The 15,499-nt window shown below is 58.9% G+C and overlaps 1 protein-coding gene across 3 annotated transcripts in view; it reads right to left on the bottom strand.

The window, feature by feature from the left end:
- The window catches only part of ATOSB (atos homolog B), a 37,027-nt gene extending 34,590 nt beyond the window's left edge, over positions 1-2,437 (bottom strand). For 2 of the 3 annotated variants that reach the window (XM_059725354.1, XM_059725349.1), the window contains exons 1-2: positions 2,381-2,437; positions 1,606-1,632 (exon numbers count right to left, since the gene is read on the bottom strand). The gene's annotated coding sequence lies outside the window, so the exon portion shown is untranslated. The other variant, XM_059725351.1, reaches the window with a different exon arrangement.
- Positions 2,438-15,499: the final 13,062 nt, after the last annotated feature.

Here is a 15,499-nt window from a genome sequence, read left to right on the forward strand (position 1 = left end):
GCTTGCAAGGCACTACAGGTCCCAGCATGCAACGGTGCCTGGGCCAGCTGCTCAAATACAGGGGAGCAGCATTGCATGCTGGGACTGGTAGTTTTCCACAGGGCCTCTTGCAAGACACAGGGCCCTGCTACAACAGACCTAGCTTTGCTGCTGTCCTGCGAGCTGGAACGAGGCTGAAAAACCTCATTTCCATCATGAGCCGCCTTAATCCTCCCGACCCAAAGCCCTTTATAACGCACCACATTAGAGCCTGGCAACATGGGAGCCAAACAGGCAAATGGCTCCTGTCTAGCTCCAGCGAGGAAACCCTGAGCACAGCGTTCCAGGACCCCAGCCCAGGTTCAATGGCGCAGGCAAAGGCTGGCACCTTAGCGCCCCTGGATCTGGAACATGCTCTCCTCAGCTTGCCACAACCCAGGCTGCTCCCTTTCTGCACACGCACAAGCTGACAATCCCCAGGGGCTCAGCCCCTCTCCGCATTCAGGGTTTCCTCCTGACACAGCTGGCCCCCACATTTCACTGCCTCTTCGTCCCCAAGGACAGCGCAGGCTCAGTCAAATATGTTAAAAGCAGACCCAGGTCTGCACTGCAGTTCTCAGCAGGGTGCACTGGAAAGGCATCACCAGTGATATCTTTACATATTTAAAAAGGTGCTATGATAAAAAATACACATACACACAATATATATACATACACACACACGTGACTGATACAGTAGTGTCCAAATACGAGAGGCTGTGTATACACATACACACACGCATATATAAAACCTCTCACATTTGGACACTACTGTATCAGTCACACACACACGGCAGGGGACAGAATGATGCATCTCCCGCTCCTGAAACTCGGGTCTCACGAGTTAAGTCAAGTCCTACGGGAAATGGGACCCACTGGATTTTTCCAGCCCAATTTTAACAAGGTATTTAGGCACTTACAGTGATTTTCAAAGACCCCCCAGGTGCCCCAGCCCCACTGAGTTACTCAGGGCACTGGGAACCTATTTAGGAGCTTCTGAAGAGTCCACAAAGCATTTATCGGCGCTACTACCTGTATAAATAGCTTTACAGAACTGAGCTTCTGGGTGAAGAAGAGCACTTTGTGCCCAAAAGCCGGTGCAGTATCCCTCCAAACCACTGCTTCTTGTGCATTTCCTGGATCGCCACAGTCCAACCCTGCTTAAAAGCCTGCCCCTTCAGTGCTACCATTCCAGCCCCCGGGGGCGTCGATGCACACGTCCCCCCCGCAGCAGTTTCCCGTGGCAGGGGTGGGGGCCGAAGAGCCCGGCAGCCTGGAGGATGTTATCTACCAAGACAAACTTCCCGGTGCACTCTTGCCCTGAGCCTGTCTGGAGCGCCCCGCTTCAAGGGCCTGGCGCAGCCTCCACAGGCCCCTCGGAAATCACCAGGGGACACATTTCCACGTCCTGGTTCCAATCACCGCTCAGCTGGTGACAGCTCCACGGCACCACCAGCCGAAGCAGAGTCTGAACGCGTGACCTGGAGGAGAAAGATCCCACCTCCCCACCAGTACAGGCAGTTTCGGCTGGCTGGGCCAGCCCCAGCCCGACAGACCCACATAGTTAAAGGCAAGTCCTGCTCTTACCTGCAGGAATCAGATCCGCAGACAGCGCTGGAAAGAGAAGGAAAAGGATGGCAGAGGCAGGAAACACCGGCAAAGTCCTTCCCACACCCACACCCACACCCACCACAGCCTCGGCTCCCTCCTGCCCCCAAACTCCCCGGCAGGCGCGGCACCCCCGGATCCGCCCCACGGCCCGCGGGAGCAGGGGGAAGGGGCTTGGGGGGCACCGCGGCGCACGCCTCTCTCAGACCGTGCCCGGGGGCACCGTAACCACCCACGCTGACGTTCAACCCTCAACGCTGCCGACTCCCGGGGGGGGCGGGGGGGGCTGGGCGTCTCTGCAGGGTGCAAAGAGACGGGCAGGGCAACGCAGCGCACAAGCACCAGCCCCGGGTCGGGGCGTCGGGGAAAGGGGGCACCGCTCCAGTCATGCAAGTGCGGGAGAGGGGCCCGGCGCCCCGGAGGGAGAGCTCAGGGCACGAAACCCGGGAGAAGCGCCGGGGGGGGGGGGGGGGGGGGGGGGGTTGGGACCCCATGGAGCCCGGCAGCCCGTGGACTACAAGTCCCAGCGTGCACCGCGGCGCGCGCCGGCTGCTGCAAGGCAGGGGAGGCGCGATGCATGCTGGGACTGGTAGTTCCCCGTCCCCGGGGGCTCTGCCGCGGCCCCCCACTCGAACGCGCACCCCGAAGGGAGACCCCCGCGGCATACGTCACATCCATGACGCCACAGACGTCACGGGGCACGGCCATACAAGCGGCCGCGCAGCCACACGGGGCGGGCCCCGCCGGCACCCACCGGCGCCCGCAGCCGCTCGCCACCTCCTGCCGCCGCTTCCGGGTCCGCCTCCCGCCGCGGCCCCGCCCCCTGCCGCTCATTGGCGGGCCGGTGAGGCCGCAGCCAATGGGGGGAGAGCGCCGGCCCGCCCCCTCCACGTGCGGCTGTGTGATGACAGCGCGGAGGGGCGGGGCCCAGGGGCGGCGGCCGCTGATTGGCTGCATGGAGGGGAGGGGCGGGGCCGAGGTGGCCGCAGAGGACCCCGAGTTTCAACGTGACCCTTCACCTCTGACCCCTCCCCCCATGCATCTGTCTGTATCTCTGCATGGGGGTACACACGGCGATATAGAGATACAGATCAATTATATTGAATAAAATACACATCAAATACATAAAGGTAGATATAAAATATAGAATATATATATTTATATATACTATATACCTACAGATGATACATTATACATATGTAATATGATATTTCTATGTCATGTATATCATCACTAGCGCTACAGATGATTATACATCTACCTTTATCATCTCCAGCGCCACGTCTCTGTCTCTGTCCCTATATATGAGTATATACCTACCTACCTACCCACCTATATCATTGATATATGGCCTCCAGCTCCATCTAGGCCTCAGCGCTAGATAGCTCTGTATCTCTACACGCACCTGCAGAGGTGGAGACGGCATAGCCAGGTAGGTGCACAGTCGCCTATAGACGTACAGAGATGATGTCGATTCATAAACAGTCACAGGGATGCAGAGGTGGAGGTACCGAGAGACAGATAAATAGATCGATCGATCGATTCGATTAAGGCGAGGTTGCCTTCTGGGCTCTTCACAGCCCTGTAGGGAGGTAAGCGGCTCCAGGGAGCTGGCCTGCAGCAAACGAGGCGCTGCCTCCCCTCCCCTGCCCTCCCCTCCCCTGTACAGATAAGAATAAAACATTGTTCAGCAAAACTACCCTCACCCCTGACACAGCCCCATCACCCCCGACCCTGCCCCAGGGAAAACAGGGGGGCCACCGCCTCCAATGTCCTGCTGCTGCAAAGGGGTTCATAGATGCTCCAGAGACCCCCACTGCAAAAGAAGACAACCCCCCAGTCTGTACCATTGTGACCAGCGGGGGAAATTCCTTCCTGACCCAAATGTGGTGTCGGCGGGTGCATTGCATGTGCAATTAGCAGAAATAAACTGGGGTGCAGTTCACACCAGAGTCAGCCGCTCCTAGGTACGCCGTCTGCACGTGTGCCGGGGACCGCAGCAGTTTGAGCCAGGGCGAGCAGCCCTAGGCTGGCAGGGGGTCCGTGGGGCGAGCTGTGGGTGGCAGCAGCGGGCAGCGGAGGGGCTGGCTGGGGCACAAGGGTGCTATGGTGGGGGCTAGACGCCAGTCAGCTCCCACACTGTAGCACCCCGATGCCCCCGCCAACCCCGGTCACCGTCTACACGTGCATGCAGGTGAAGTAAATTACTCCACTGTAGGATAGTGCTCGTCCTGGACGGTACTATCCCACGGCGGAGTGGATTGCTTTCGTGCATCCTAATCGTGGCGCACGTGTAGATGGTGACGCTTTACCGCGGAGATCTATATACACGGTGTGTATGTATCTCTGTACTAGCCAATTGCCCATCAGGAATGACGGGGGAGGGAGGTCAGGGTTGGAGCGCTGCCACCCACCACCCCGCACCGCTGCTGTCTCCCAGGAGCCGGCGGATTAGCTTGCCCCGCCGTCCCCCTCCGCCCCCTCGGCCAGCACCCCATGCCGCCACCGCCTGTAGGGAGCAGGGCTGGGGGGGGGGGCGGTGCCCCCAATCCAGCTGCTCTGTCCCTGCTGTCATCGGCGCTCCGCCGCACCGCCACCTCCTGTCCGGAACACTCTTGGAGCACTCTGATTGGTTGTTTCAGACAACCAATCAGAGTGCGAATAAAGCGTTATGGACAGACAGACAGACTAAGGCTTTTATAATATTAGACTATATGAATATGGATTTAAATATAGGTTTCCCTCGCCAAACGCTGGGCTTAAGTTTCTGAAAGTTCCCGTGGTTGGCAAGACAAAAGGCTTATGGGAGAAATGGCAGGCGGCGGGCTGATGCGCAGCCACAGAAAACCGTGGTTACTCCAAACTGTATACCGTGGTTGCCAAAATGGTATCTAGAATATTAACTGTGGATACTCAAAACCTGTATGAGTAGGAAGGAAACCTGTATCTGAAGCTGGCTGTGTGTGGAGTCTTCCTTTTCTTGGACCCTTGCACGTCCGTGTCTACTCCTTATCTGTATTCTGTATCTATACATGGTTATAGATACAGATACAGACACGCTTTGGTTCACCTACAAGGTGCACATCTGCCCTGCTTTCTGCTGCGAGTAGCTGCCGTATGGAGCCCATGAGGGAGGGCGTCGTCCTCGCCTAGACATTGGGACCCCTGTGTCCATCGCAGCCCAGCCCGCTGGGGGACCCAAGCATGTCTCCGTCCTCCCCTGCAGCAGCCCGTGGCTGTTTGCTGCGTGGGCAGGGGAGGGTGTGCGACACCCGCCGCAAGTGGCCTCGGTGCTGCTGGGGCTGGTGGACGCTGGGATGCGCTGGCGTGGCGCTGCTCCGTGGCACTGCCAGCTGCTCTGTCCAACAAAGCAGGGCTGGGGCACCGGGATGTGATGGCCCCTCTGCAGACCACCTCCCCGCTTTGTCTTAGAGCTGTTGTTTCCCCGTCCCTGAGTGCAGGGTGGCGGCTGGACATGTGCTGCCTACTACGAGGCACCCATGTGGGGCTTGCAAACCTCTGGGAGGGAGCCCAGGAAGGGGAGGGGGCATGGCATAAAGCCTCACAGCAGCTCCAGAGGGGTAGCTGCACGGACCCCAGGAGTGTCCCCTTGCAAACGGGGGCGTGGGCTGGTGACGTGGCCTGTTTCTGGGCTGCGTGGCCCTTGGGGCTTCCCTCGGACGGGCACGTTTGGCTGGCTGCCCCAGCAAGGTCACCCCGGGGTGAGTGTGAGCACGCGCAGGGAGCTGCCGCGGCCTCTCCTTGGGGTGGGGCACGAGCTGCTCAGCCAGTTTTGCAGCTTGCCCTCCTCCCTGGATGCAGTGGCCCACGAGACGTGGGGCAAGAGGGCTGCCGAGAAGCACTTGACCACGAGCTGTAAAGAGGGCAGAGCCCACCGTGGCCTGTCCCTTCGGCCTGGCCTCCTGCTGCCGATGTGCCGGTTAAATAAACCCCCTGGGTTGGGGTTGGTCCATGGGTAGCACCCTACCACGGGCAGGAGCACTGGTATAAAGGAGCTGCGGGCACAAGCAATGCCCCGCCAGGCACTCTCCCATCCGCGTCGTGCTCGCACCCCCTTGCTCCAGTTCCAGGCTCACTGAAGTCTGGGTCTTATCCCTCCCCGAGGGGAGAAGGGATGCAGCTGCCTCACTTCTCTCCATCTTCTTCTCCGCAGCGTTGTCCACAAGGGAACAGGCTGCTTTCCCGCGAGGTCTCCAGCACTGGAACGACTCCGCCGCACGCTCGGACAAAGCGCAGAGCCACCTGCGTGGCTCGGACACACCTGGAGAGAGAGAAGGGCAGCCCCCGGGCCCCGGTTTCCCTCCCTGAGCTGGAGGGCAAGGCGCTGGGGCTGGAGCCTGCCTCCTGCTTGCTTTGCCTGTTTGGCTGCAGCGCTTTTATGGTGAACCCAGGCCGTCCCCGCCCTGCCCAGTGCCGCACTCCCAGGTGTGACGACCTGCAGCTCGTAGGGGGACACTTGGTCCTTGCAGTCTGGCCACCCCTGGAGTACGATTCGTGTCACGGTCCGTAGCTGCTCATGCAATGCTGCGCTGTCCCGTACTGTCTGGACGCTCTCTGGAGACGGATGTATTGCAGTGCATTGATAGAGTCCGTCTCTGGCTGTGCAGAGCTGCACGGGGAGCGCTCTGGAAGGCAAGCCCTGCTCGGGGAACGTGCCCCTCGCGGTGACTTCCCTGGGCAGCACCTGATGCTCGTGTCATAGCACCGAGCACCAGGGGCTGGGATCTGTGTCCCCTTGGGCGGGTGCTGGGGCTGGGGGTCCCTGCATCTGCACAGGGACAGTGGCAGCAGCCCCTGGCAGGCCCCGGGGCAGTGGGCTATCGTTGCCCCAGGTCTGCACCGAGCAGGGGTGCCTGGATTTGCTCCTGGGAAGGGAGGGGGAAGCTCGTCCTCAGCTCTGTGGGGGCCTCTGGGGCAGGTGTGAGCTGGCTGCAGCCCCTTCCCTGCCCTGCGTTTGCTCCTCAGGGTCTGGCCCATCTCTGAAGAGCCCCTGCCTGTGAATCGCAGCACCCCACGCTATCCGCAGACCTCCGGGCACCTCGCTTAGCAGGTCAGCATCGTTTTCACAGAGGGGGAAACTGAGGCACCCAGGAGCAGTGACGTCCTCGAAAGCCTCCCCACTGTCAGCTCAAGTCCCAGGGTGGTGCTCTACCCTCTGGAGCACGCTGCCTCCTCGATCCTGCCCCAGGCACCCTACAGAAGGGGGCTGGGAAGCCAGACCCAGGGCCTGGCTGGGCGCAGGGCTCAGGGGTTAAGCCCCAGGCGACTGGCTTTAAGGATCTCCCCTCTGCGCACGCAGCTTGGCAGCGCTTAGCCCACGCAGGGAAGAGACCTGCTGCCCTCCTGTGCCCAAGCAGCAGAAGCACACATTTTTTTTCCACGTTCCAGGTCAAATCAGCCAAATCATCTCCAAATCATACTGGATCGCTCCACGAACCGCACCGGCCGAGCAGGCAGACCTCAGCTGTTCTCAACACCATGCACGGTGCTACACCTGGCGAGCATCCTTCGTCCCAAGGTCTCACCCTGGGACCGAAATCCACGGGCAGGCATCCTACGTGCAGGCTCGACCTCACCTTGCACCTTGGCTCTGACCCAGGGCAAATGCTGGTGCCTGAGAGGGCAAACCCTTGGCTGGGGAGCTCTGTCCTGTTTCCAATTCCCAGGGTCCAGCCTGGATGTCTTGGGACTACTCTGATGCCCACTGATGATAAACAGCTTTGGGTTCCCACTGTGGGGGGTCTGTCGGGATCGCTGCCCCAGAGGTGATCCCCTCGCTGCTCCTTCTGTGCAAGGAAGGAGCTGTGGGAGAGCCCCTCGTTGCAGGTCATTGTCCCTGCAGTCTCCCAGGGGAGAGGAGGTCAGTGACCTGCTAAGGGCGATTCCTTGCTAGAAAGCAGGTGTGCCCTGGCCCAGGGGAGCTGAGACTCGGTGAGGTGCTGGTGCAGACAAAGCTGTTTGCAGCATTCGCTGCACGAGTGGGACGAGGTCAGGACTGGGGGAGCCCAGGCTTGGACCTGACCTGCTCACCCAAGTCACAGCAGCCGCCAGCACCAGGTGCGAGTCACCACTGCTACGCCTGTGCCAGGTGACGATGCTCCTTTCCCTCCTGGGCAAGACCGAGCTGCTGCAGCCAAGCGGAGCAGCTGGGGAGCGAGGGGCCTGGGGACGGGACCTGGAGCAGCGTCCACGTGGCTGAAGAGCGACGCATGGGGCGATTGCAAGGGCAGCGAGGGGACAGCGTTGGGCCTCCTCTACCCTCGGAGCGGTGCTGCTGCGGGTTTGCGCTGCCGGCCTTGCCCAGGCTGTTCTGGAGGAGCTGCCGGGTCACCAGCCACTGGCCTCAATAGCTGATGCATTTGGGCCAAACTCTTGCTGCAGAATCTCCCGGAGTGGGGGAAGAAGGCAGGGCAGGGTGGCACCTTAGAGACTAATAGGTTCACGAGTCGAGCCCCCACCCCAGGGTGCCCGATGAGCACAGCTGCAGACTTGCAGCTGCTGGCTGATGTGAGATGGCCTGGGGGGCAGGATCTCAGTCTGGTTCGTGTGGACAGGTGTCTGCACCAGACAGTTGTAGCGTCACAGAGCCGTGGGGCTGGCGGGGAGCTCCAGAGGTCACAGCTACTCCAAGCCCTGCCTGAGGCAGGATCAGCCCTGTGCAAACCAGCCCAGACAAACCCAGTGTCCGACCTCTGAGCAAAACTACTGCCAACGCTGACACAACACCAGACATCACCCCCGACCCTGCCACAGAGAAAGCAGGGGGTTGCAGTTGCCAACGTCCTGCTGCGCAAAAGGGTTCATAGATGCTCCAGAGACCCCCACTGCAAAGGAAGACAACCCCCCACCAAATCTGTACCATTGTGACCAGCGAGGGAAATTCCTTCCTGACCCAAATATGGTGTCGGCGGGTGCATCTGCATGTGCAATTAGCAGAAATAAACTGGGGTGCAGTTCACACCAGAGTCAGCCGCTCCTAGGTACGCCGTCTGCACGTGTGCCGGGGACCGCAGCAGTTTGAGCCAGGGCGAGCAGCCCTAGGCTGGCAGGGGGTCCGTGGGGCGAGCTGTGGGTGGCAGCATCGGGCAGTGGAGGGGCTGGCTGGGGCACAAGGGTGCTATGGTGGGGGCTAGACGCCAGTCAGCTCCCACACTGTAGCACCCCGATGCCCCCGCCAACCCCGGTCACCGTCTACACATGCATGCAGGTGAAGTAAATTACTCCACTGTAGGATAGTGCTCGTCCTGGACGGTACTATCCCACGGCAGAGTGGATTGCTTTTGTGCATCCTAATCGTGGCGCACGTGTAGATGGTGACGCTTTACTGCAGAGCTAGTTAGCCAACTCTGCAGCAAAGCACCCGTGTCGTGCACCCAGACCCAGAGTACAGGCCACTCCTCTCTCCTGGGGAGCCAGCAGCAGGGCGGCTGCCTTTCCCCTGGAAGGGGTGGGGTTGGCCTTCCTACCTGCTGTTGAAAATAAACGAAAGGAGCTGATAAGGGTGGGTTATGACCTGAGATAGCACCTGCCAGCTGGCAAGGGGAGCCACGTGGGGCTGGGTACTTATGTCTCCACCTGTGCGAGCCCCACCCGGCAGCCCCAGGTGAAGCCAGGTGCGGGCAGGCATTGTGCATGGGACAGCAGCGTGCAGCAAACATCTGCGTGACGTCAGCCCGGCCCTGGGGTGAAGGAGGGTTGGCAGACAGAGGCCACACGTTGGCAGGCAGACTTGGCAGGAATGCCTCGCGGCGCACGGGGCTGTACCCTGCTTCCCTTCCAGGATGCAGCTGGGCTCGTCTCACGGTTGCCTGGCCCCGGGGTCCTGCTGCTGTTTGCCCGTGGTACTTCCAGCCAGCTTGTCTCCAGCCACCGCTGCCTGCTCCCCCTTGTGCTGCTTCTGAGGCCAAGCCCGGGTGCTTAGCATCCACCTCCACGGCCCCCGCTCTGCAGAAGCTGGAGGCAACGTGCTCTCCGCCACGGTGGGGATGACGGATGGGTGGAGATGGACAAGGCTGAGCCAGGGCCGCGGCTTTTTGTGGCATCGGCCAGGACTTGCCTGTTGCAATAGCCGAAAAGGAGGGATTCCAGGCACGGGAGAGTGGCTGAGCTGGGTGTGGGGGTAGAGAAGGGCCTGGCCCCGTGTCTGTAATCAGTCAGCCCAGCACTGGGGTACCCGCCTCACCTCCCAAATCAACCTGCAGCTGTGGCGGTGTCGGCTGCAGAGCCCAGCCAGGTGAGGTCTTGTCTTTGTGCAGGGCGGCTGGGGGACGGCTGGTGACTTTGGCTGCACAAGGGGCTGTTGCTCTCACCAGCTCTTCGGCACTCCTGGCACCGTCCTGCGTCCTCCCAGACGGATGCACAATGTGACAAAGCCACAGAGCCCTACTCCTGCATCCACTGCCTGTGGGGCCCACCGGCTGGGTCCTTCCAAGCACCTGGCACCTTGCCGGAGAGCAGAGCCTCAGGGCTGGGCTCAGGCCCTTCTCCCTGGCCATGCCCCTGCGCCGTGCGGTGCTACTGCCTGCCAGCGGCAGGTGGCAGCAGGCTCCAGTGGATGGTCCCCATGCTGCGGCTCGGGGACGGCTCTGCTCCGGATGGTTTCCTTGCCTGGCTCAGTTCACCTGCAGCCCAGCACGGAGCCCCCCTGCGTGTGAGCAGGGGTGCACACAGGACCGGTGGGGAGCTCCCTCTCCCCTGGCCAGGCTGGTCCAGATGCCCTCAGTCCCTGCGGCCCCCCACTTCACATGACTCCCCTGTGCAACCCCAGTGCTTCACCTGAGCCAGATCTCCCTGCTGGGCCCAGAGAAGGGCCCCATGCACTGCTGGCCACGTGCCACGATCTCTTCACCACGTCGGGGAGATTACCCGGAGGTGTCTTATCTGCAGACATTGTCCTGCTTCTTCCCATGCCCAGGAGGAGACAGCCCCTGGTCTTTCAGTCTGATGTGTGATGGGACATGTATGCCTGCCTACGCAGCTGCCCTGGCACAGGTCCGAGCTGAAGGATGATGAAGGATGTGACGGTGGCAGGGGGCCAGAGCCCCCCAGTGCAGAGCCAGGACTGCGCTCTGAGGGCCCATTGCCATCACAGCCTTGCTGCAAAGACAGCAGCCGAGGCTGGGGAACAGGCTGGAGCTGCTCCCTCTCCTTCCCATCCCAGTGCGACCTGCTGCCTGCCCTTGCAGATGCCTTTTTCCCCCATGTGCAGGGGCTGTGAATAGGCACCAGCCCCACCCTCAGGAGGAGGCCATAGGGAGAAGCACCAGAGCCTTCAACTTGCTGCATGTTCCTAGCGGGGAAGAAACCCAGGACAGCGGGAGCTGCTGAGGGAGGTGGAGAGGGCAGGAGGCAAGGAGGGGCTGAGCCAGCTACCGCTAGCAATAGGGGTTTGGTCCTGGGGTCTCCCCAGCAGAGGAGTGATTGAGTCTCATCACCCCTTGTGCAGGGCAGGCATGCTGTATGTAGCAGGGCTGGGCAGAGAAACTACCTTTCCATGCACACGGCTACATGAGCACGTATGCCTGTGCTAGGGTTAGCAAGCTGGTCACCTGACCGCATATTTCTGACCTGTCAAAGGTTATAGCAATTTTACAAAAAAATTACACTTTTTGTAGTTTTCTTGACAGAAATACGATTTCTTACTGGTTTTTGACACATTTAATGCAAAAATTGTGCTTTTTCTGTGTATTATTTGCACCTATGGACAATTTATTGCAATTTTTGACTGATATTTGACTGGTCTATTGACTGAACTTTATTTGACCAGTCAAATACCCAACCCTAGCCTGTGCAAACACTGACATGCATGCACACCCAAGCATGCATGCGCATGTGAATACTTACATATGAATCAGCCTATGTGTGCTCACACGCTACAGTGGAGACCAGGGGGCTTATGAAACACGGGGTCTCATTATGGGTCTCAACCACGTGATCCATTTTACCTTCTCTGTCTGGGCACCGGTGCTCTGCCGGCTCCGCTCCAGCCTTTGCTTCCAAGTTGTAGCTGCCCGGGCCCTCTGGTTCTTGCAGCTCCCTTGCACAACGCTGCTGCTCGCGGTACCTGACACATCCCTGTGAAGGCTGCTCCCTGCAATGCAGTGCCACAGAGGGGCTCTGGATGGGGCAAGGCAAGCCCCTCTTCTTGGATGCTTTGGTGCTGGTGCCCGGCTTGGCAGAGGTGCCCACGTGATTGCTCTGCTCTTCAGCCAACACGCTCAATCCCCTGCTTGGCTCCAGAGAGGACTGAGGATTAAACCTTGCAGAAATCCCTGCCAGCTGTGGGGCAGGGGCTTCCTATGCAGAGTGGGTGCCCAGGAGAGTGGGGTCGTGGGGATGGGGCTCAGACATTCCCCTCACAGCCCTGGTGCATTGGCAGGCTATGCAAAGCCCCCTCCCAGCATGAAGCCAAGCCAGCCCTGTGCAATGCTGAACAGGTCAACAGGTCCTGGGAGCTCACACTGGGGCAGACTGGGGAGGTTTGGGCTCTCTTCCTGTTGCTGCTGCTGCAACGTGCTGTGCTACCCCATTAGGCATGGAGGCAGGGTGCAGTGGGGGGCACAACGTGCTGACAACACTGGTATAGAGCCCCGTTTCCAGTGCCAGGTTGTGCCCCTGAGGCAGAAACAACTTCAGGCAGAAAACTAGAGCTGTGGGGCTGGAGGGGAGCTCCAGGGGTCACATCTAGTCGAACCCCTGTCTGAGACGGCATCAGCCCTGTGCAAACCAGCCCAGGCAAATCCATCATCTAAACTCTTAGTAGAAGTACTGTCAGCCCTGACACATTGCCAGACATCACACCTGAACCTGCCTCAGGTAAAACAGGGGGATCAAGAGATCTCAGGTGGAGGGCAAAACCATCCTTAGAGGAAAGCAACCTCCGCCCGCCCCAATCTGTACCAATGTGACCGGGGGGGAAATTCCTTCCTGACCCCAATACAACATCGGTCTGACTGAGCTGGGCAGCAAACCCCCAGCTTTAGTCCCAGTAGGCTCAGCCGGGTCACGATCCCCAGCCTCGGCTGCACCCAAGCCCCAGCTGGGTCTGAGCTGCATGGTGCAGGTGGTATCATCACATCCAGTGTGGGAAAGTCACGTCCTTAACTCAAGGAGAGCAGGACTGGCTGCATCACGGTGGGGGCAAGCCAAGGAAGATGACCCCTGCTAGGGATGTGGGTGCCCAGGGGAAACTCAGCCCGGGGAAAGTCCTGCAGCACCTCTACAGGGAACCAGGGAGCAAGGTAGAGCCTCTAAGAGAGCTCCATGAATGGTGCCAAGAGAAGGCAGCTCCCGGGACGCCCCCCAGGAACATCTCGGGATGCCAGCGCTCCCAACCAGCGTCAGGGGTGCTGTAGCCAGACACCAAGGTTAGGGAGTGACCGACCTCTCCAAGGGCATGTTCTGGCTGTCAGGAAGTCACAGGAACCCAGGAGAGGCGAGCGCTGTGGGCCACCCTGCCCTGCCCTGCGCTGGGCTGAAGCAACCGGTCCAAGGTCAGTCCTTCTCCCCCCAGACTCAGCAGAACAGGCTCTGCTTCCTGGCAAGCTGTGGAGCCCCGGCTGCTGCTGGGCGCTGGTGAGGGCAGAATGCGTCCTGCATCCGAGCCCTGGAAACGCGGGGGCAAAGCTGTCTACGGAGTGCCCTGCAGCTGCCTTCAGGCACGCAGACACCATGGCCTTGAGAGCAGCCACATAGGGCACCCCTGGGGTGCCTCGCTCCTGGGTTTGGTGAGGGCAAGTGGAAGAGGTAGATGGGGCCTGTGCAGGAGCAGCCCCCCGGCACTGCTGAGGGACCAGGTCTAAGGGCTCATCTACACCACCGCAGCAGAGGGGCTGAGCACACCCTACCGAGCCGTGTCTGCAGGTGAGCTCCATGCCCAGAAGCGCGTGCCGGGCTCATCCCTGTGTGCCTGCGCTCAAGCCCCCCGCCCCGACGCTGCTCCCTTCCAGTGCCAAACAGAGTCCAGGGTTGGGAAGCAGGCTCATCCCACCAATGCTAATGGTCCTGGGATTTCAGCTATAATCATCTCTTCCCGTTTCTAGGTTCTTCCAGCTTGAAGCCAAGCCAGACCTCGACTCCAGCAGGAACCCTTATCACAGTTCCTTGAATATAAACAGTCCCGTACGTTCCCGTCAAGTTGGCTCCAACTTTTGCTGACGTTGATAAAGTTTTCCTAACAGCTGAGTCACGCTTTTGTACAGAGCAGAGGCCTCCAAACATCTTGTGCCCTTCTCGCTCTCCTTTGTCCTGCTTTATCATTAAGAAACATGGCCTGGGAGGCCAGGGTGCTTTCCTCGTTAGCTTTGTCTACCCTCCTTTTCCTGGATGGCTCCGTAAGGCTGAAGAGCTCTGTCTGTTATACTAGCAAGAATACAAGTGGCGATGACTCTGGGGAAGTGGGAGTTGTTAGGTGCACTGTAAATCTGTGCTTTTTATTTGCTTGTTTAAATCTCGCTTTCCCTCAGAGGTCCAGCAAGAGTGGAATTCATCCTGTGTAGTCGTCTTTCAGGAAGCTAATCAGAAACATCCTGATGAAGAGTTCATGAGTTTCTCTTCTTTTAATGCTTCCCTGGGCTGCGTCTCCGACTTACCGATCGACGTACTGGGAGAAATCCCTCAGGTGTGCAGAGGCTGGTGCAATGGCATCATGGATACAGAGGTGCTGTGTGAAGAAACCACAGGCTCCTGCATGCAATGCCCCACTTTCTTCTGAGGAGCATGTGGCACACATCTCTGCTGGCTGCATCCCACTGCTGAAGAAGGTGATACCTGCATCTGCTCCCTTATATAGAAATGAGCTGTGCCCCTTGACTCCCAGGTGGATTATTGTATGGCCACATTTGGACAACATTATGCCAAACAATGTGGCAGGCTATGAAAATGCTCTTCATAATTACTGATTTCTTATGTTAGGGCAGCACCAAGAAGCTGAGCCCCACTGGGCCAGGCATTGTGCAGACATGTGCTGATGTTTGTTTCCAGGAGAGGATTAGTAACCGACTGGATAACGTGCTTTGGTTCCAGAGACATGAGCTGGCTCCACAACTGTGCTGAAGGCTGTTCCCGGTGAATGGATATCAGACCATTTGGGCTGGGGAGGTAAAAGTGGCCGGATGCAATTCTTTGCTAGCCACCTTGGTCCTTGTCTGCTGTTGGCTACAGAAACTGGCCCAACGGGCTGTTAAGTTTGGACTAACATTTGACCCTTTCTTTTGGACTCGTTTCAGAGATGTTACCATCCAAGGGTACTTCCAAGGGAAGTGGTGATGGCTCCTACCCTGGGGGTCTTTAAGGGGAGGCTTGATCTCTACCTCATTTTAGCCCAGTTTTCTCTCCTGCCTATGCAGGGGGTCGGACTTGATGATCTATAAGGTCCCTTCCGACCCTACTTCTGTGAATCTATGAATCCACGCATAAGACCAGAGACAACATGTGATTGCAACAGACAGGGGCACCAGGTAGTACCGGAGAGACTTCTGTGATCAACAGGACAGGGTGTCGTCACGGCACACCAGCTGCTGAATCACCCCTGACCTCGTATTTAGGAATCTGGCATCAGGAATAGTTTGCGATGGGCTTGTTATTTTGCTCTTGTCCCAAATATGGAATCCAACTTGGCTTGGAGATAAAGATAGATAGATAGATAGATAGATAGATAGATAGATAGATAGATAGATAGATAGATAGATAGATAGATAGATAGATAGATGAGGCACCTACTCAGGCTCCCATATCCCAGGATGAGTCCTGACACTCAGCAAAGTTCTCCGCGCTCAGGTTGACCCCATCCTGCCTGAAGGCAGATTTCATATACAGCTGGGCTCAACCCCCAGGACTTTATGGTACAATTTGG

Source organism: Alligator mississippiensis, chromosome 3 (genome assembly GCF_030867095.1).
Source record: "Alligator mississippiensis isolate rAllMis1 chromosome 3, rAllMis1, whole genome shotgun sequence".
Taxonomy (NCBI): Eukaryota; Metazoa; Chordata; order Crocodylia; family Alligatoridae; genus Alligator; species Alligator mississippiensis.